Source organism: Talpa occidentalis, unplaced genomic scaffold (genome assembly GCF_014898055.3).
Source record: "Talpa occidentalis isolate TD23 unplaced genomic scaffold, MPIMG_talOcc4v2.1, whole genome shotgun sequence".
In the NCBI taxonomy this organism is placed as follows: domain Eukaryota; kingdom Metazoa; phylum Chordata; class Mammalia; order Eulipotyphla; family Talpidae; genus Talpa; species Talpa occidentalis.
The window spans coordinates 74,584,133-74,604,622 of NW_026555331.1; the positions used below are offsets into that span (position 1 = coordinate 74,584,133).

Sequence of the window (20,490 nt, forward strand, 5' to 3'; positions counted from 1 at the left end):
CACCAGGTGAACACGGGGCAGACACAGCACCCAGCTGGAATAAGAGCCCCTGTGTTAAGGTGCTCCCCTTCACTCCCTCCTCCATTTCTCAGAGAACCACTGGGAAAAAGCACAGGTCAGCAAGTACCAGTCCCTGGCGCCACCTTGTGACCAGAACAAAATCACCAACTAGCTGACTCCCTCTTGGAACTGAGTAAATACAGAGGAAGGGACACAGCATCAATACCCTGGTGGAGTTTTGGCCTGCCAGTGCGGGTCTCAGTCTGGTAAACAGTTTCGAACACCCCTAAAGGAGCACTCCAAAGAGATGCCGGCCAACACCAGTGTTACAATGTACCAATGCATAGAACTAGTTAGAAAGCAAACAACAAGGAGAAGGAAAAATATAAATAACCAAGCAAGCCCACAGGAGAAGGACACACTACAAAAAGAAACACAGTCACCAGAGCTCAACAATGACATGGAAGAACTTCTCTGCCTATCAGATAGAGAATTAATAATCATCATGATTAAAAAGCAGAAAGAAAACAAAAAGGAAAAAATGATTTCAAACTAAGAATCACTGAACTGAAGAACGAAATTGAGACCTTAAGAAAGGAAAGAAAAGAAATGCAGAAGAGGAAAAGATTACTGGAGGAGATAAAGGACTCTGGGAAAAGCAATGAAAACAGAATGGATAAAATGGAAGAATGGATCAGTACTATTAAAGATACAGAAACAAAAAGAGCCAACAGAGAAAAGGAGAGAGAAGTGCAAATGAAGAAGTATGAGGAGACTCTTAGACAATTGTCAGACTCCATGATGAGAGGAAATGTAAGAATTATAGGCATTCCAGAAAGTGAGGAGACAAAGGAACTGAGAAATTGTTCAAGGAGATAATTGAAGAAACATCCCAAGCATGAAAAAAGAGATGAATATAGACATACAAGAAGCGAGAACAACTCCCAATTACCACAATGAAAAGAAAACTACAGCAAGACACCTAATAGTAAAGCTTTCAAGAGTCCAAGACAAAGAAAAAATAATGAAACTGGCAAGGGGGAAGAAATAGATAACTTATAAGGGAAAACCAATTAGGTTAACTTTAGATTTCTCTGAAGAAACATGACAGACAAGAAGAGAATGGAGTAACATATTCAGCAAACTTCAACACAACAAATGTCAACCAAGAATACTTTAAGCTGCAAAACTCTCCTTCCTCTATGAAGAAAAAATATAGACCTTCTCAGACAAACAGAAACTCCAGAAATTCATTACAATTAACCCCTTACTCAAAAATTCTATAAGAAGTCCTTAAGCCAAAACCAACAGAGGAATGAACAAGAAGAACAGAATAAAGTGAGGAATAAAATCACAAAAAAGACAAAAAAAAAAACTGGCAAATACAGATGCCAACATATCAATATTAACTCTAAATGTAAATGGATTAAACTCATCAATAAAAAGACACATGGCGCAGCGGTTGAGCGCTGGGTTGCAAAGCTGCCCGCGGCCTCTGCAGCGCCGGTTCGATCCCGGCTGCTCCCCGGCCACTGGAGAGGTCCCACATGGCGCGCAGACCTCTCCTGCCGCCCGCTGCTCCCCTCAGCAGTGTGCTTCGGTCCTTCTGCCTGCTCTGCTCCCCGCTCTGGCTCTGGTGAATTCTCTCACCCTCCCGCGCTTCTGACTGTACCCAGTGCTTGTATAAACAAAACAAACAAATAAATAAAATAAAAACAAAACAAACAAACAAAAAAAAAAAAATAAATAAAAAAAAAAAAAATAAAAAAAAAAAATAAAAAGACACAGCAGCATGAAGGATTAAAACACAAAATCCAGACGTCTGCTGTCCCCAGGAAACACATTTAACCACAAAAGATAAACATAGACTGAAAGTAAAAGGTTGGAAAACAATCCTACAAGAAAATGGACCAAAAAAGAAGGCAGGAACAGCTATACTTGTATCAGATGAAACAGACTTCCAATTAAAGAAAGTAGAGGAGACATAGATGGAAACTACATAACGATCAAGGGCACAATACATCAGGAAGATATAACACTCTTCAACATATACTCACCAAATGAAGGGGCACCAAAATATATTAGACAATGTAATGTCTGAAAACAGACATTAAGGAAAATACATATGTAGTGGGAGACTTCAACACCCCACTCTCACCAATGGACACACCAAAGAGACAAAAAATAAACAAAGACACTAGAGCCCTAAATAAAGACACAGAACTCATGGACTTAACAGACATCTACAGGACACTGCACCCAAAAAAATCCGAGTACACATTTTTTTCAAGCACACATGGATCATTCTCCAGAATCAATCACATACTGGGCCACAAGACAAACATCAACAGATACATGAAGATCAAAATCATTCCAACTATCTTCTCTGATCATAAAGGCATCAAGCTAGAAATAAATCATGAAAAGAAAACAAAGAACCCTCCCATTTCATGGAGATTGAAGTACACACCACTGGAAGACCACTGGAATAATGAGGAGAGCAAATAAGAAATTAAAAAATACTTTGAGTTGAACGACAAGGAGGACACCACTTTCCAGAATGTATGGGATACAGCAAAAGCAGTAATAAGAGGAAAATATGGAGCAATAGAGGTTCACATCAACAAACAACAAAGAACTCAAAGAAACAACCTAATCTCACATCTCAGAGCTAGAAAAAGAACAACAAAAAAGCCCTAAAGCTAGTAGAAGAAAGAAAACAATAAAAATCAAAGCAGAAATAAACGAAATGGAAATTAGAAAAAACAATCCAAAAGATCAATAAAACCAAAAGAAGGTTCTTTGAAAAAATAAACAAAATAGACAAACCTCTAGCAAGGCTCACAAAGAAAAAATGGGAGAAAACACATATAAATAGGATTGTAAATGAAAGAGAAGGAATCACAATAGACTCAATAGAAATCAAAGGAATAATCAGAGATTACTATGAACACTTACAGACAAACAAATTCAGCAACCTAGAAGAGATGGACAAATTCCTAGAATGATATAATCATCCAAGGCTGGACAAAGAAGAAATAGAAAAACTAGACAGACATATTACAAGCAGTGAAATTGAGGCAGTAATCAAAGCACTCCGCATAAACAAAAGCCCAGGCCCAGACGGCTTCACAAGTGAATTCTACCAAATGTTCAGCAGTGAATTAGTGCCTATCCTTCACAAATCTTTCAAAAAATTGAAAAAGAAGAAATACTACAAATATGTTCTACAAAGCCAGCATTACACTAATACCCAAAACAAAGAGAGCACAAAAAAAGAAAATTACAGGCCAATCTCCCTAATGAACACTGATGCAAAAATACTCAACAAGATCCTTGCCAACAGAATCCAACAATGCATCAAAGGGATAGTATACCACGATCAAGTAGGATTCATCCCAGGGGCACAAGGATGGTTCTACATACAACAATAGATCAGTGTAATCCAACATATCAACAAAAAGAAAAAGAGAAACCATATGATCATATCAACAGATGCTGAGAAAGCATTCGACAAAGTCCAGCATCCATTTATGATGAAGGCCCTTGAAATTCTTGGGATAGGAGGAACATACCTTAACATGATAAAAGCCATATACGATAAACCCACTGCCAATGTTATTTTCAATGACAAAAAGTTGAAGGCCTTTCCTTTAACATCAGGAACAAGACAAGGACCTCTCTCACCACTGCTCTTCAACATAATACTGGAGGTCCTAGCCAGGGCAATAAGACAAGAAAAATAAATACTAGGAATCCAGATAGGGAAAGAAGAAGTAAAACTATCACTATTTGCAGACGATATGATGATAATATATATAGAGAACCCTAAAAACTCCACAGAAAAACCTACTCAAAATAATCAACCAGTTCAGTAAAGTAGCAGGATACAAAATCAACACACAAAAATCAGAAGCCTTCCTATACACAAACAATCAATTTGAAGAAGAAGAAATCAAGAAAAAACATCCCTTTCATAATTGAAACAAACAAACAAAAAAATCAAATACTTGGGAATAAACCAGCAAGGAGGTAAAAGACCTATACAAAGAAAACTATGAAACACTATTAAAAGAAATAGAAGAAGACACGAAGAAATAGAAAGACATCCCCTGCTCATGGATTGGAAGAATTAACATTATTAAAATGTCCAACCTACCAATAGCACTAACTATACAGATTCAACATTATTCCAATAAAAATCTCAATGACATTCTTCAAAGAAATAGAATACTGATGAAATTCATATGGAACCACAAAAAAAAAAAAAAAAAACCCAAAAACAAAAACACCACAAATAGCCAAATCCCTACTGATGAAAACAAAGGAAAAAGGAGGTATCACACTTTCAAACTTCAACCTATACTACAAAGCCATAATAATTAAACAGTTTAGTACTGACACAAAAACAGACACATGGACCAATGGAACCGAATAGAGAGCCCAGAAATAAAGCCACACTTATATGAACAACTAATCTTTGAAAAAGGAGCAAAGAATATGCAATGGAACACAGATAGTTTGTTTAATAAATTGTGCTAGGAGAACTGCACCTCTACATGTAACAAAGTGAAACTAGACCACTACCTCTCACTGTGCACAAAAATCAACTCAAAATGGATAAAAGAACTGGACATAAGACCTGAAGCCATAAAATATATAGAAGAAAATATAGGGAAAACACTACAAGACATACATTGCAATAACATCTTTAAAGACTCATCACCCAAAGCAGTGATAGTGAAGGCAAAGACAAACACCTGGGATTACATCAAACTGAAAAGCTTCTGTACAGCCAAAGAGACATTAACCAAAACAGAGAGACACCCCACTAATTAGGAAAAAGTCTTTGCACTCCATTCAACTGATAAGGGACTGATCACAAAAACATACAAAGAACTCACACGACTCAACAAAAACAAAATAAACAATCCAGTCAAGAAATGGGCAAAAGAACTTCAAAGACATTTCTCCAAAGAGGGAATGCAAATGGACAACAGGCATATGAAAAAATGTTCAACATCCCTTATCATCAGGGAAATGCAAATCAAAACCACACTGAGATACCACCTTACACAAGTAAGCATGGCACATATCAAAAAAACAAGCATCAACAAATGTTGGTGAGGATGTGGTGAAAAAGGAACTCTCCTACATTGCTGGTGGGAGTGTAAATTGGTCCAGCCACTATGGAAAGCTGTCTGGAGGTTCCTCAGTCTACTGAAAACGGAGCTCCCATATGACCCAGCAATTCCACTCCTGGGATCTCCCCAAAGAACACAAAAACATTGATTCAAAAGACCACCTATACACCTATGTTTATTGCAGCAATATTTACAATAGGTAAAACCTGGAAACAACCCAGATGCCCAAAAATAGACGACTGAATCAAGAAGATGTGGTATATATACACAATGGAATATTATCCAGCAATCAAAAAAGATAAACTCATGCCATTCTCAGCAACATGGATGGAGCTAGAAGGAATTATGCTCAGTGATATAAGCCAGAATGAAAAAGAAAAATATCGGATGGCTTAACTTATAGCAGGAAAATAGGGGAACCAAATAAGACATCAGTGTAAAAATAATAATAATAACAGTACAAAACACAACAAAGCAAAAACAGATAATTATAAATCAGAGACATACTGTAGGGGAGGAGGAGGGAGAGGGATGATAGGGAGTAAGGGAGAAGCACAGGGGACTGGGGTGATGGTTCATAGGTGCCGTGGGGAAGGAAATTCTATAGGGACTCAATCTGAGGGGGTGGGGGGAATCAAATAATATTTAACAAAAAAATAATAAAAATAAATAGGAAAAAAACAAAGAAAAAAATGGCACCTGAAATTATTCAGAGACAAAGGAATGTACAAATCATAAGATAGTTGGACCCTATGGGGGAAAAAAAGTTAGATTTACAAAATATAAAAAGAAATCTACATATAAAATATCTAGACATTGAAATAGAGAAATGAATGAATAAGTCAGAGAACAGATCTCAGAGGATTAGTCTATTGGAAGGAAACTATGATAAAATCACCTCAAGTACTGCACTAGCATAAAATATCTGGAAAATTGGAGAGTTTCATTATTATGGAGGCAAAGTGAAAATGTTCATTATATGTTAACAGGAATTCCAGAACCTTAGCACAGAGAAAATGGGAGAAGGGTGATATTTGAAGAAATGGTGATAAAACTCCCAGATGTGGCAAGTGATGAAATTTCTAAAATTGAGGCAGCACAGTAAGTCCCAATCAGAATAAACTAAGCAAATCTACATAAATACAGTACTGTAAATCTGCATAACTTAAAAAGAGGAAAATTTCAAAAATTCCGAGAAGGGAAGATTTTTAAAAAGTAATGGCAATTAGACAAAATGTACACTGTTCCAAAGCAATGTAACAGTATATTCAATGTGCCAAGGGAAAATAGAACAGCCAGCCTGGAATTATATACTTCACAGATTCATAATGAAAGAGTGAGGTTAACTTTCAGATATAACAAAGACTCAGAGATTTTCCCACTCTAAACAGCTTGAAGATTATTTTAGCACACAGGATATTAAATCTAGAAGTTGGATTTAAGATGCCATACAAAGACAAGAGACTGGAAAACAATGGTTCATGTAGATGTGGACTAACTGCAAAAATGATGACAAATGATGAGACTTGAAAGTTCATCATGACAAGAAGATAAAAGCAAGTGGCAGAGGAGGGAAGCTGGGCACATTAAGGCCTGGTGTTGTTATGTAAGCAGTGATGTGGCTGAAGCCAAAGACTGTTATAGATGGTGCTTCTGGAGGGGGTGTTTGTGAAGATAGATAGCCCCAGGGAAAATGCGAACTAAGTATCACGTTTGGGGTGGAGACTCTAAGAAACAGGAGGGAGTGCAGAAGCAGCCCCTGCCATTCAGTGTTAGGGATTCAGCATTCCGACATTCAGCTTTCAGGATTTCAGCATTTTCAGATCTTCAGCGATTCAGTGGTCAGCCATTTCTGCCCCCACCACACTGATCTTCCAGAAAGCTGTTGTGGGCCTCAGAAGGAGCTGGTGGGGCCTCAGAAGGATCTGGAGAGGTCTCCAGCAGCCAACCTCAGAGAGGAAAAGTTTGGAGGCTTTGCAGGAAGCCAAGTGACTAAAACTGTTCCATGCTTTGCTGCTGTTACAGCCTGGCAGGGAAGTGGAAGACCCGGAGCTGGGTACCTCACTGAGCTGAATGAGTGTGGCCGTTTATTGAGTGCTTTGGCCTTTGTAGCTGCTGTTTTGAGTGTCACTTGTCTGGTGCTGCTCTGGAGCATCTCAACAGCTCTGGTGAGCATCTCCTGTTGTGTCTTCTGTTTCTTCATGAGTTGAATCCTAGCCCTCAGTGGCAGGAAGATGCCTTCTTTGGGAGCATTTGTGTTTAGGACTTTGAAACACTGGACACTGCTTTGGGTGAAGTAAACAGCCATTTTTGGCCTCAGTAATTCTTTGTTTTTCCCTGGTTTGTTAAATAAATCTCATTGTTGTTGATCTCTGAACCTGAGTAATTGCAATTGCAATTGTGTGCATGGATGAAGAACTCAGACAGTGACCGATACAATACTTGGCCAGTGTCCTGGGCCAATTTTAGTGCCCCTTGCTGCCCTGTATTAGTTAGAGGACAATAGAGAGATTAATTTGTCTTCACATTTGTAAGGTTAAGTATCATTAATCATTTGAAGTTAACCATTAAAAGAACTGACATAGAATACATCCTAGTTAGCAGGAGATTGGGGTGAGAGGATAAAGCTATAGAGAAAGTATGACTGAGGCAATAAAATGCAGAGGAAAAAAAGACCAAGAAAAGCAGGTAAGGCCTTTTGAATCTGCCCTCCCCGCTTTGCACTTATAGGGCCTCAGCTACAAGCTTGTCCAGTTCTCAATGGCGGAAGATAGGAAAATAGGTCACAAAGCCCATATGTGGGGCCAGGAACACATCTATCTCTATTACAGATACACAGGTAGCAAAAGTGTTACCTGTCTGGCTGGTCTGGCAGAAGCAGCCTGGACTAGTGGCTTGGGTGGTGGCAGCCCCTTCTCGGCTTCAGTGTGGGAAGGCTCCTTGTGGTCCCTCAAGCCCCCTTGGGTTCTCTCGGCCCACTGAACTCGCCCTTGGCACCTTGGCCCTGGCAGCATCACCAGCAGCATCAGCAACAGCGGCAGTAGCAGCAGCCCCCCTGGGCTCCGGCTGCAACAGTAGACCTAGCCCATCAGGGGTGGTCCCTTCCCCAGAAACCCTATTATATTTTATATGATTTATACCAAGGTGGCACAGGGCCAATTTTAAGCCTAGTTTATAGAAGTACATTTTCCTGCATGCGAACTATACATCAAAGTTACATATTATTTACTGCATCTCAAGGTTACATGTTGTCTACTAGGCCACCTGTGCTGGAAGGTCACTGCAGAAAAACAGTCTGAGAAACTCTGTGAAAATTACTTTTTCAGGGCTCCACAGCTCTTTTTTTGCTTCCTCTGACTACCACTCTTGTTTGATAGAAGTGTCAGTGCCTCCCAGAAGCTCTTTTGTTTCTACTGCAGACACTGATGTGGGTTCCCAATGGAACACTTAAATCACTTTCTTTAAGTGTTTCTGGCAGAGGCTTAGCTAGATGAAGCAACCCATGTGTTCTCCATGTCCTTTAATTGCTATCCCCACTGCAGGGGGGCATGACAGCTGGAAAGAGCCCAGCTATACTCAGACAATATCTCCCGGGAGAAGAAAGCGCAACATAAATAATGGGGGGATGTAAATAAAGATCTTTTTCCTGGAGGACCAAAGGTCAGGGTGGAAGGAAGTTGGGTTCTGCTATGCCCTGTGCATGGATTCACCAACCCAGAAATGTGAATTACAAGCAATATAACAGTCCAGCCCCTTGGAGTGAGAGTGAGGGACTAGTAGATTGCAGGTGGGGATAGCTGGAACAGATGTGGTCTCAGCAGATGTATATGTGGCCATCAGACTGTGCACTGTACAACCTAAGGATAGACAGTCATTCACATGGGCTGTGAAGTCAATGGCACCCCAAGAGTTGGGCAGTATACAACTTGCATATCATCCCTGGCATTGTTTTAACAGGCTGCACCCTGCCAAAGGCTCTCCTTGACCAAACTGTTAGTTAGGGTCCTGAGCCCACTCCTCAGGTATTAGCCTTTGCCTAAAGAGGAGCAACTGTCAGCACAAACAACTTTCTACCACCACCACTCCACATAACCCACAAGAGACTTGAAAAAAATACTAGCATAGTGTCTGTTAGGGCAAACCCTTATCCATGGGATGATTAAATCCAATCTCCCTTAAAACATCTGCCTGAAATAAATCCAGTGCTTCTAAAAGAACTTGTTGTTTGTTGTCAAAACAAATATTTTATTGTCAAACTCTGGCTTTGACAAGGCCTTGGCCCCTTTTTCCTTGAAACATTCACTTTCAGAAAACTTGCAATTAGAAATCCTTTCCCTTTCCTTTTGAGATGCAAATCATCTGTTACCATTCCCTCAAGGACTCTGAGCCATCTTTTTTAAATGCAGACTTTCAGCTCTGTGGGAGGGTAAGAGCCTAACTGCAGTGGGTACTTTCCACTTATTTGCAAAACTATCTCCTTTCATCAACAAATGAGAAAATTGTTTCTCCTCCAGATAAGCACACATTAATAAACCACAGGACAAATCAACATTTTTTATCACCTTTCTTTCAGCATACTCCAGTGTTTAAAAGGTCTCCTACCTCTTATTTTGGTAAAATTGAACTCAGATTACAGAGATCCCTCCCCTACCTCTATAGTACTGAATAGAGTCTATCTCACTACTTTCTAATAGTGTCCAGCTTTGTTTTTCTTTGATAACTCCAGCTGGTTCATAGCTTTTTCTTTAACCATAATTTTTCAAGAGCTTTTAAAAGCTACTCTTACCTTTAACTAAACAATCACAGTCATGGAAATCAATGGAAAGAAGTATCTATGCTAAATTATTGCCACTAAAGGTGTACAAATTAATATTTAATATTAGAATATAAAAGGAAACATCTAAACATCCAAATATATTTAAAGAACCAAGAAAATTATGGTGCAAGTGAAGTGAGTATAATTTGTGATTCTGGGACAGCAATCTATGTCTAGACATACGGCATCAAAGGCAAATTCTCTAAGATTCTGTAGCCTAGTCTAGTGGCAACCATGTGAAGAACAGGCAGGGGGTACTGACAGGCTTCCCAGCCCCCAGCAGGATCTTTACTCTTTGTCTTTGAGCTCTCTAAGGCATTCTCTCCTGGTCCTCCTTTCTTAGCCATTCTCTGCTATCCTCTGCAGCAGCCATCCTCTCTGTTATGCCGCCCTGTGTGTTCAGACTACAGGCCCAGATATGCCCACTTACAGGCCCAGGTGTGCCCACACCATACTCCAGGTGTCCACCGTTAGGCATGCGTACCCTGAACCCATGCTCCCAAGCACCTCCTGCATGAGCACGATCAAGGCTGCAGTTGATAGCCACAGAGGCTATTTGTAAAAGTCTGACCAATCATCACTTACCCTACACTGAGCATTTAAGAAAACTGTTGTATTTCTTTGGACATTTTGTGCAGGGAAAAAAAACCTCAGAAAGTGTGATTGTGAATTAAATGGAAACCTTAACAATTTTGTACCTTGAGTCGCAAATCCACCTTGGGAAATATAAAGATGACAATGCTGGCTGGTCCTATTTTTCTTATAATATGAAATGTCCCCTCCACACAGAGTTCAGCTTCCAGGTGTCCTCCCTCCATTGTGTAGACACCACAAGCTTTGCTTTGCTCTGGATATTCACAAAGTCCCTCTTCATCACTGTAGGGTAAATGGAAGTTATCAGTTTTTTTCTGCCCTCCTGCCATTAGCATCAGTGATCAACACCTGTGGTCTTACATGTGTGCCGGATGGTGGATGTGTGGTGTGGAGTGTGGTGTGGCATGAGTAAGTGGGCACACCTGAGCCAAGAGGCTGAGCACATAAGGGCGGTGACACAGAGGTGCAATGAGCAGAGACCAGAGCAAGGAGGCAGAGAATTGAGCGGCAGAGTGCAGTGGAAAGCAGCTGAGAGACCACAAAAGAACTCCAGAGAGAAGAGATCAACATGGCGGCAGGAGGTGCTGTGAGTAAGTCCTCCCATTAAAAAAAAAAAAAAAAAAAAGTTAATAGGGAGGAAAAGTGTCAGGTCCCTGTGAAAACCAGGACACAGAAGATAAACAGGTGATTCTGGCAAACTGCCCAAAGAGGAAAGTTGCCATAAAAGAGGACTAAAAGAGAGGAAAGCACAGAACCCTGCTACCCTCCCCCACCCACAAAGCTGGTACATGCTGACCAACAGAAATAAAACAACAACAAACTACAGATCAAGCAGGACTGTGAGGGGAAAGGAATTATTGCAGGCACCGCAAATGGAACTGTGGAGAACCGTGGGGTAATCGCCACGGAGGTGAGCAAACAGCTCCAGGTGCCATTAGAGGAAGATAAGGACTCCGCGGAGAGACCTACAAATAGCCCATGGCCAGCCAGTAAGCTTGTGTGGAAAAGCACACATGCTCGAAAAGCATACATACTCAAAAAGCATATGTGGATCACGGCTGCTCAGGAACCCCTCGCCTGCAACCTGGGTTCATGGGTAGATGCTTGGGAACCATCACTGAGGTCAATGACCCTCACTGAGTATTCAAAAACCAGGCTTTCTGGCACAGGAGTGGGGTGCAAAAGGCGCCATTTCTGCAGACACTGAACTGGGCTACTGCCCACGTTCCGGATCTTTGGGTTTCGGAATGGAACTGAGACCTGGGGCAAGAAATACAACACGTGGCACAGAGAAGACACAGCACCCCACGCCATTGAGCCATTCCACACCACCCCCACTCAGTTCCCTGGAGATCCATGGGGAAAAGGCACAGACAGCTCTGGAAGGATACTAGGAAAGATGTCTGGTGCCACCTAGTGATCAGAACAAAATCACCAACTTCCTAATAGTTGGAAGCCAGGGTTTCCAAAAACACCCTCAAGCTCTGAGAGGGGGTGGGCCATGCAAATGGGGGTAAGAAGGGAAACATGGTGTGGAGCAAGACCCCATTCTGGAACTGAGAGCCAGGCACAGGATTCAGGGCTTAGGACATGCCATAACAATGGGCACTGTACAGGGTGACAGCAGTCATTTTGGATCTGAGACCCTGAGATTGAGAACTAGAATGCAGAATTCAGGGCACTGGATCCACACAGCTACAGACACAGCACCTGGTGAACATGGGACAGGTACAGCACCCAGCCTGAGCATAGCCCCTGTGTCAAGGTGCTCCCCTACTCCCCCTCGGTTTCTCAGAGAACTACAGGGGAAAAGCACAGGTCCACAGGTCAGCAAGTACATGTCTCCAGCGCCACCTAGTGACCAGAGCAAAATCACCAATTAACTGATTCCCTACTGGAATTGAGAAAATAAAGAGGGAGGGACCTGTAAGAGACAGTGCCCAGCAACACAGCCACAGCATCAACACCCTGTTGGAGTTTTGGCCTACCAGTGCTGTTCGGAGTCTAGTAAACAGTTTCCAACACCCCTGAATGAGCAATCCAAAGAGATGCCCACCAGCACCAGTGGCAGAACGTCCCAATGCACAGAACGAATTAGAAAGCAAACAGCAGGGATAAGGAAAAATACAAATAACCAAGCAAGACTGCAGGAGAAGGACACACCACAAAAAGAAAATCAGTCACCAGAACTCAACAATAATGACGTGGAAGAACTTTTGTCTGTCAGGAAGAAATTAATAATCATCATGAATAAAAAGTATAATGACATGAGACAAACAATGAACTGGAGAACGAAAATGAGACCTTAAGAAAGGAAATAAAAGAAACGGAGGAGACTGAAAGATTACTGGAGGAGACAAAGAGCTCTGGGGAAAGCATTGAAAACAGAACCGAGAAAATGGAAGAACAGATCAATATTCTTGAAGGTACAGAAATAAAAAGAACAAAAAGAGAAAAAGCAAGAAAAGTGCAAAGGAAGAAGAATGAGAATACCCTTGGACAATTATTAGACTCCATAAAAAGAGGAAATATAAGAGTTATAGGCATTCCAGAAGGTGAGGAGAGAGACAAAGGATCTGAGAAATTATTCAAGGAATTAATTGAAGAAAACGTCCCAAACATGAAAAAGGAGAAAAATATAGACACACAAGAAGTGAGAATACCCAATTACCACAATGAAAAGAAAACTATAGCAAGACATAATAGTAAAGCTTGCAAGAGTCCAAGACAAAGAAAAAATAATGAAACTGGCAAGGGGGAAGAAAAAGATAACTTAAAAGGGAAAATCAATCAGGTTAACCTCAGACTTCTCTGAAGAAACACTAAGGGCAAGAAGAGAATGGAGTAACATATTCAACAAATTTCAAGACAGCAAATCCCAACCAAGAAGACATCACACTGCAAACCTCTCCTTCCTCTATGAAGAAAAAATATGGACCTCCTCAGGCAAACAGAAACTCCAAAAATTCATTACAACTAAAACCCCACTCCAAAAAATTTCTACAGGAAGTCCTAAAGCCAAAACTAACAGAGGAATGATCAAGAAGAACAGAATAAAGAGAGGAATAAAATCACACACACACACAAAAAAAAAAAAAAAAACAAACAAAAGGGCAAACATAGATGCCAACATATCAATATTAATTCTAAATGTAACTGGATTAAACTCATCAATAAAAAGACACAGGGAAGCACGATGGATTAAAAAACAAAATCCATCCTTCTGCTGTCTCCAGGAAACACATTTAACCATGAAAGATAAACACAGACTGAAAGTAAAAGGTTGGAAAACTCCTATAAGCAAATGGACCAAAAAAGAAGGCAGGAACAGCTATACTTGTATCAGATGATACAGACTTCCAATTAAAAAAAAAAAAGTAAAAAGAGACACAGAAAGGACACTACATTATGATCAAGGGCACAATACATCCAGAAGATATAAAACTCTTCAACATATACTCACCAAATGAAGGGGCACCAAAATATATTAGACAATGTAATGTCTGAAAACAGACATTAAGGAAAATACATATGTAGTGGGAGACTTCAACACCTCACTCTCACCAATGGACACACCAAAGAGACAAAAATAAACAAAGACACTGGAGCCCTAAATAAAGACACAGAACTCATGGACTTAACAGACATCTACAGGACACTGCACCCAAAAAAATCCGAGTACACTTTTTTTTCAAGCACACATGGATCATTCTCCAGAATCAATCACATACTGGGCTACAAGACAAACATCAACAGATACATGAAGATCAAAATCATTCCAACTATCTTCTCTGATCATAAAGGCATCAAGCTAGAAATAAATCATGAAAAGAAAACAAAGAACCCTCCCATTTCATGGAGATTGAAGTACACACCACTGGAAGACCACTGGAATAATGAGGAGAGCAAATAAGAAATTAAAAAATACTTTGAGTTGAACGACAAGGAGGACACCACTTTCCAGAATGTATGGGATACAGCAAAAGCAGTAATAAGAGGAAAATATGGAGCAATAGAGGTTCACATCAACAAACAACAAAGAACTCAAAGAAACAACCTAATCTCACATCTCAGAGCTAGAAAAAGAACAACAAAAAAGCCCTAAAGCTAGTAGAAGAAAGAAAACAATAAAAATCAAAGCAGAAATAAACGAAATGGAAATTAGAAAAAAAAAATCCAAAAGATCAATGAAACCAAAAGAAGGTTCTTTGAAAAAATAAACAAAATAGACAAACCTCTAGGAAGGCTCACAAAGAAAAAATGGGAGAAAACACATATAAATAGGATTGTAAATGAAAGAGGAGGAATCACAACAGACTCAGTAGAAATCAAAAGAATAATCAGAGATTACTATGAACACTTACAGACAAACAAATTCAGCAACCTAGAAGAGATGGACAAATTCCTAGAATGATATAATCATCCAAAGCTGGACAAAGAAGAAATAGAACAACTAAACAGACATATTACAAGCAGTGAAATTGAGGCAGTAATCAAAGCACTCCGCATAAACAAAAGCCCAGGCCCAGACGGCTTCACAAGTGAATTCTACCAAACGTTCAGCAGTGAATTAGTGTCTATCCTACACAAACTCTTTCAAAATATTGAGAAAAAAGGAATACTACAAATACGTTCTACGAAGCCAGCATTACACTAATACCAAAAACAAACAAAGAGAGCACAAAAAAAGAAAATTACAGGCCAATCTCCCTAATGTACACTGATGCAAAAATCCTTGCCAACAGAATCCAACAAAGTATCAAAGGGATAGTATACCACAATCAAGTGGGATTCATCCCAGGGGCACAAGGATGGTTCTACATACAACAATAGATCAGTGTAATCCAACACATTAACAAAAAGAAAAATAAAAACCATATGATCATATCAATAGATGCTGAGAAAGCATTCAACAAAATCCAACATCCATTTATGATGAAGGCCCTTGAAATTCTTGGGATAGAAGGAACATAACTTAACATGATAAAAGCCATATAGGACAAACCCACCACCAATATTATTCTCAATGGCGACAAGCTGAAGACCTTTCCTTTAAGATCAGGAACAAGACAAGGATGTCCTCTCTCACCACTTCTCTTCAATATAATACTGGAGGTCCTAGCCAGGGCAATAAGACAAGAGAAAGAAATATAAGGAATCCAGATAGGGAAAGAAGAAGTAAACTATCACTATTTGCAGATGATATGGTAATATACATAGAGAAGCCTAAAAACGCCACAGAAAATCTACTCAAAATAATCAACCAGTTCAGTAAAGTAGCAGGATACAAAATCAACACACAAAAATCAGAAGCCTTCCTATACACAAACAATCAATGTGAAGAAGAAATCAAGAAAACCATCCCTATTAGAATTGAAACAAAAAAAATCAAATACTTGGAAATAAATCTAACAAAAGAGGTGAAAGACCTAAACAAAGAAAATATAAAACACTGTTAAAAGAAATTAAAGAAGGGCCTCCCCTGGTGGTGCAGCGGTTGAGCGCTGGGCTGCGAAGCTGCCTGCAGCCCCTGCAGTGCCGGTTCAATCCCCATTCCCCGGTCAGGGTCCCACATGGTGCGACAGACCTCTCCTGCTGCACCCGCTGCTCCCCTCAGCAGTGTCTTTCATCAAGTCTGCCTGTTCTGCTCCCCGCTCTGGCTCTGGTGAATTCTCTCACACTCCCGCACTTCTGACTATACCCAATGCTTGTATAAATAAATAAATAAATCTTAAAAAAAAAAAAGTATCACACTTCCAAACTTCAAGCTATACTACAAAGCTATATTAATTAAAACAGTTTGGTATTGGAACAAAAACAGACACACAGACCAACGTAACCAAATTGAGAGCCCTGAAATAAAGCCACACTCATATGGACAACTGATCTTTGACAAAGGAGCAAAGAACATGCAATGATACATGGACAGTTTGTTCAATAAATGGTGTTGGGAAAACTGGACCTCCACATGTAACAGAATGAAACTAGACCACTACCTCTCACCATGCACAAAAATTAACTCAAAATGGATAAAAGAACTGGACATAAGACCTGAAACCATAAAATATATAGAAGAAAATATTGGTAAAACACTACAAAATATACATCTCAGAAACATCTTTAAAGACTCATCACCCAAGCAGTGATAGTGAAGGCAAAGATAAACACCTGGGATTACATCAAACTGAAAAGTTTCTGTACAGCCAAAGAGACATTAACCAAAACAGAGAGACACCCCACTAATTGGGAAAAAATCTTTGCACTTCATTCAACTGAAAAGGGACTGATCACAAAGATATACAAAGAACTCACATGACTCAACAAAAACAAAATAAATAATCCAGTTAAGAAATGGGCAGAACTTCAAAGACATTTCTCCAAAGAGGGAATGCAAATGGACAACGGGCATATGAAAAAATGTTCAACATCCCTTATCATCAGGGAAATGCAAATCAAAACCACACTGAGATACCACCTTACACCAGTAAGCATGGCACATATCAAAAAAACAAGCATCAACAAATGTTGGTGAGGATGTGGTGAAAAAGGAACTCTCCTACATTGCTGGTGGGAGTGCAAACTGGTCCAACCACTGTGGAAAGCTGTCTGGAGGTTCCTCAGTCTACTGAAAATGGAGCTCCCATATGACCCAGCAATTCCACTCCTGGGATCTCCCCAAAGGACACAACAACATTGATTCAAAAGACCACCTACACACCTATGTTTATTGCAGCACTATTTACAATAGGTAAAGCCTGGAAACAACCCAGATGCCCAAAAATAGACGACTGAATCAAGAAGATGCGGTATATATATATATATATATATATATATATATATATATATATATATGCAATAGAATATTATTCAGCCATCAAAAAAGATAAACTCATGCTATTCTCAGCAACATGGATGGAGCTAGAAGGATTTATGCTCAGTGAAATAAGCCAGAAGGAAAAAGAAAAATATCGGATGGCTTCACTTATAGCAGGAAAATAGGGGAACCAAATAAGACATCAGTGTAAAAAATAATAATAGTACAAAACACAACAAAGCAAAAACAGACAATTATAAATCAGAGACATACTGCAGGGGAGGAGGCAGGAGAGGTATTAGAGGTGGGAGAGAGGAGCACAGGGGACCGAAGTGATGGTGCATTGGTGAAGGAAACTGTATGGGGACTACACCTGAGGGGGTGGGGGGGAGCAAATATTGTTTAAAAATGAACAGTGATGTAAAAAATATTTAAAATTTAAAAAAAAAGAATGCCAGAGAGCTGAGAAAGAGTAAAGATTTGTTGGGGGCCAGCCTTCTGGCCCCTAGGCCTCTCTACTTTCCCTGAACTTGGTTGCCTCACTAAATGGTGTAGAAAGATTAAAAGTCTGAGAAAGTTATGGAGGGTTCCAGGACTCTCCTCTACCCATCTTTCCCAGGTCCAGAGAGAACCTGCTCTGTGACTTCCTGGCACTACAGTCACACATCACTTTTATATACTTCTGGACTTCCATGCCCTCTCATATCACCTCCATAAGAAAGTCTCAGAACTCTACATTTCTAGTTTCCTAAACCCCCTACAGCAGAGCTCTTTGATTAGGGCTGTCTCTTCTAGGTGGCCCATCCTGTCCAATAACTAATTGTACCGTTATTATGCATAGCTTGCAGAAGAACTCAGATAGGGGGGTGTAGTGCCAGGATGGGCATAGATCAGGTTCTTGATGATCCTATGCAGACAGGTGAATGAGGAGTCCTGGAGCCCTTGGTGGCCTTTTATTTTAAAGCCCTTCAGGCTTTTATTGGGATTTTGCCAGGTGCATGGCAGGCAGGGGTGCCGGGGCTCCGGGAAGGTGGCAGGCCTACCAGCCCCCAGTGAATCTTCACTCTTTCTGGGCTCTCTGGCGTTCTCCTTCTCACATTCCCTTGCTGATTCTCATTCTCCTTCTGCTGGTTCTGGTCTTCCTCTGATGCCACCCTTATAAGCCCAGTCTCAGCCCAGGTGTGCCCACATACGTATGCCCACACCCTAGTCCTAGGTGCCCACCATCAGGCATGAATTCAGGACCACAGGGATCCATTGTCAACCCCAATGGCAGGAGGGCAGAAAAGCCTGCCATTTATTGACCCTACAGTGGGACAAAGGGGATTTGACACAAATTAATATTTGGCCAGTATGTGATGGTTTTGAGCCCAGTCTAGAGTAAGTTCTTCAATATGGGTTTCCCACTTCACTCATTTCACTACTGTACTCTTCCCTTTCCCAAAAATTCAGCTATAGCTCTTCCTCACTATGAATTGTACGCTGACTTAAGTATGAAAAACTATATAAAATGTTATTAAAAAAAACTTTGAAAAAAAAAAAACACATGGTTGATGTGAAGATCTTCTGATGAAGCTTCCTTCAATCAAGGCACTTTGGTTAGGCTTCCATTCTTCCTGGTTTTATAACTATTTTTGTTAATGGCAAAACCTAGAAATAAAGAGTCAAAAAGCATTTGGCTTATGTTGCTGTGCTCTATAACAAGACACATTGTTGAAAAGAGACAAAAAAAGAGACAAAAGTGGTAAGATTGTAATGACCCTGTCTCTTCTATTTCTCAACTGATGTTAAACAATAAATGCTCTCTGAGGGAGACACCCATAGAAGCAAAGCTGAGCCTAGTACAAAATATCAGTGGCATAAGCGTCTTGATTAACCAGTCAAGAGTTATGTGGCAAAGCTCTATGTCTTTTTTTTTTTTTTAAGATTTATTTATTTATTTACACAAGCACTGGGTACAGTGAGAAGCACAGGAAGGTGAGAGAATCCACCAGAGCCAGAGCAGGGAACAGAACAGGCAGTCCGACGAAATACATTGCTGAGGGAAGCAGCGGGCATGGCAAGAGAGGTCTGTGCACCATGTGGAACCCTCGCTGGCAGATGGGGATTGAACCAGTGCTGCAGAGGCTGTGGGCAGCTTCGCAGCCCAGCGCTCAACCGCTGCGCCACCAGGGAAGGCCCAGCTCTATGTCTTATCTATATAATTACCTTAGGAGAATTCTGAAGTGCAATGGCTGTCTCAACATGTATTAACACACACTGTTTGAATCTTAAAAAAAAAAAAAAAAGGAAGATATGGATTTTCTAAAGGATATTTAAGTCTAATTTAGCTAATTAATTTGTAAATTTGGTTAAAAGTGGCCATGCATTGTGCAAAAATGAAAAATGATGTAAAAAACATATAAAATAAAATTATCTAGGAAAAAAACTTTAAAAAATAAATAAATAGGGTCTCCCCTGGTGGCGCAGGGGATTGAGTGCAGTGCTGTGAACCTGTCTGCAGCCTCTGCAGCGCAGTTTGGATCCTCGCCGGCCAGCGAGGGTCCCACATGGTGGGGCAAACCTTTCCTGTCTCACCCGCTGCTCCCCTCAGCAGTGTATTTCATCAGTTTGCCTGTTCTGCTCCCCACTCTGTCTCTGGTGAATCCCTCTCCCCCTCCCGCGCATCTGACCTGAACCCCGGTTCTTGTGTAAATAAATAAATAAATAAATCTTTAAAAAATACAAAATACAAAGTAAATAAATAAATTAGTGGCCATTTTACCAAATTAATACCATAAATGAGCTAAAATTTGCAATGCTCTTTTTTTTTTTAAGATCTATTTATTTATACAAGAACCAGGGTACAAGCCAGATGCACTGGAGGGTGAGAGGATTCACCAGAAACAGAGCAGGGTACAGAACAGGAAGAATGACGAAATACACTGCTGAGGGGAGCAGCAGGAGAGACATGAGAGGTCTGCTTCATCATGTGAGATTCTCGCCGGCTGGCCGGGTTCGAACCCGCACTGCAGAGGCTGTGGACAGTTTCACAGTGAGGTGCTCAACTGCCTGCATCACCAAGGAGGCCCAATGCTAAAATTTTTGACAAAAACATTAAAAATGTATACAATTAAAACATT

At 40.4% G+C, this 20,490-nt stretch overlaps 1 protein-coding gene across 7 annotated transcripts in view; it reads right to left on the reverse strand.

Annotated features, from left to right (window-relative positions):
* Positions 1 to 20,490, reverse strand: part of HECW1 (HECT, C2 and WW domain containing E3 ubiquitin protein ligase 1) — a 544,009-nt gene that overhangs the window by 453,282 nt on the left and 70,237 nt on the right. The window contains exon 1 of one of the 7 annotated variants that reach the window (XM_054692289.1): positions 10,659 to 10,750. The exons of 5 other annotated variants lie outside the window; for them this stretch is intronic. The gene's annotated coding sequence lies outside the window, so the exon portion shown is untranslated. Of the gene's footprint in view, positions 1 to 7,999; positions 8,058 to 10,658; positions 10,751 to 20,490 lie in introns of those variants that run through there. One more of the 7 variants, XM_054692291.1, reaches the window with a different exon arrangement.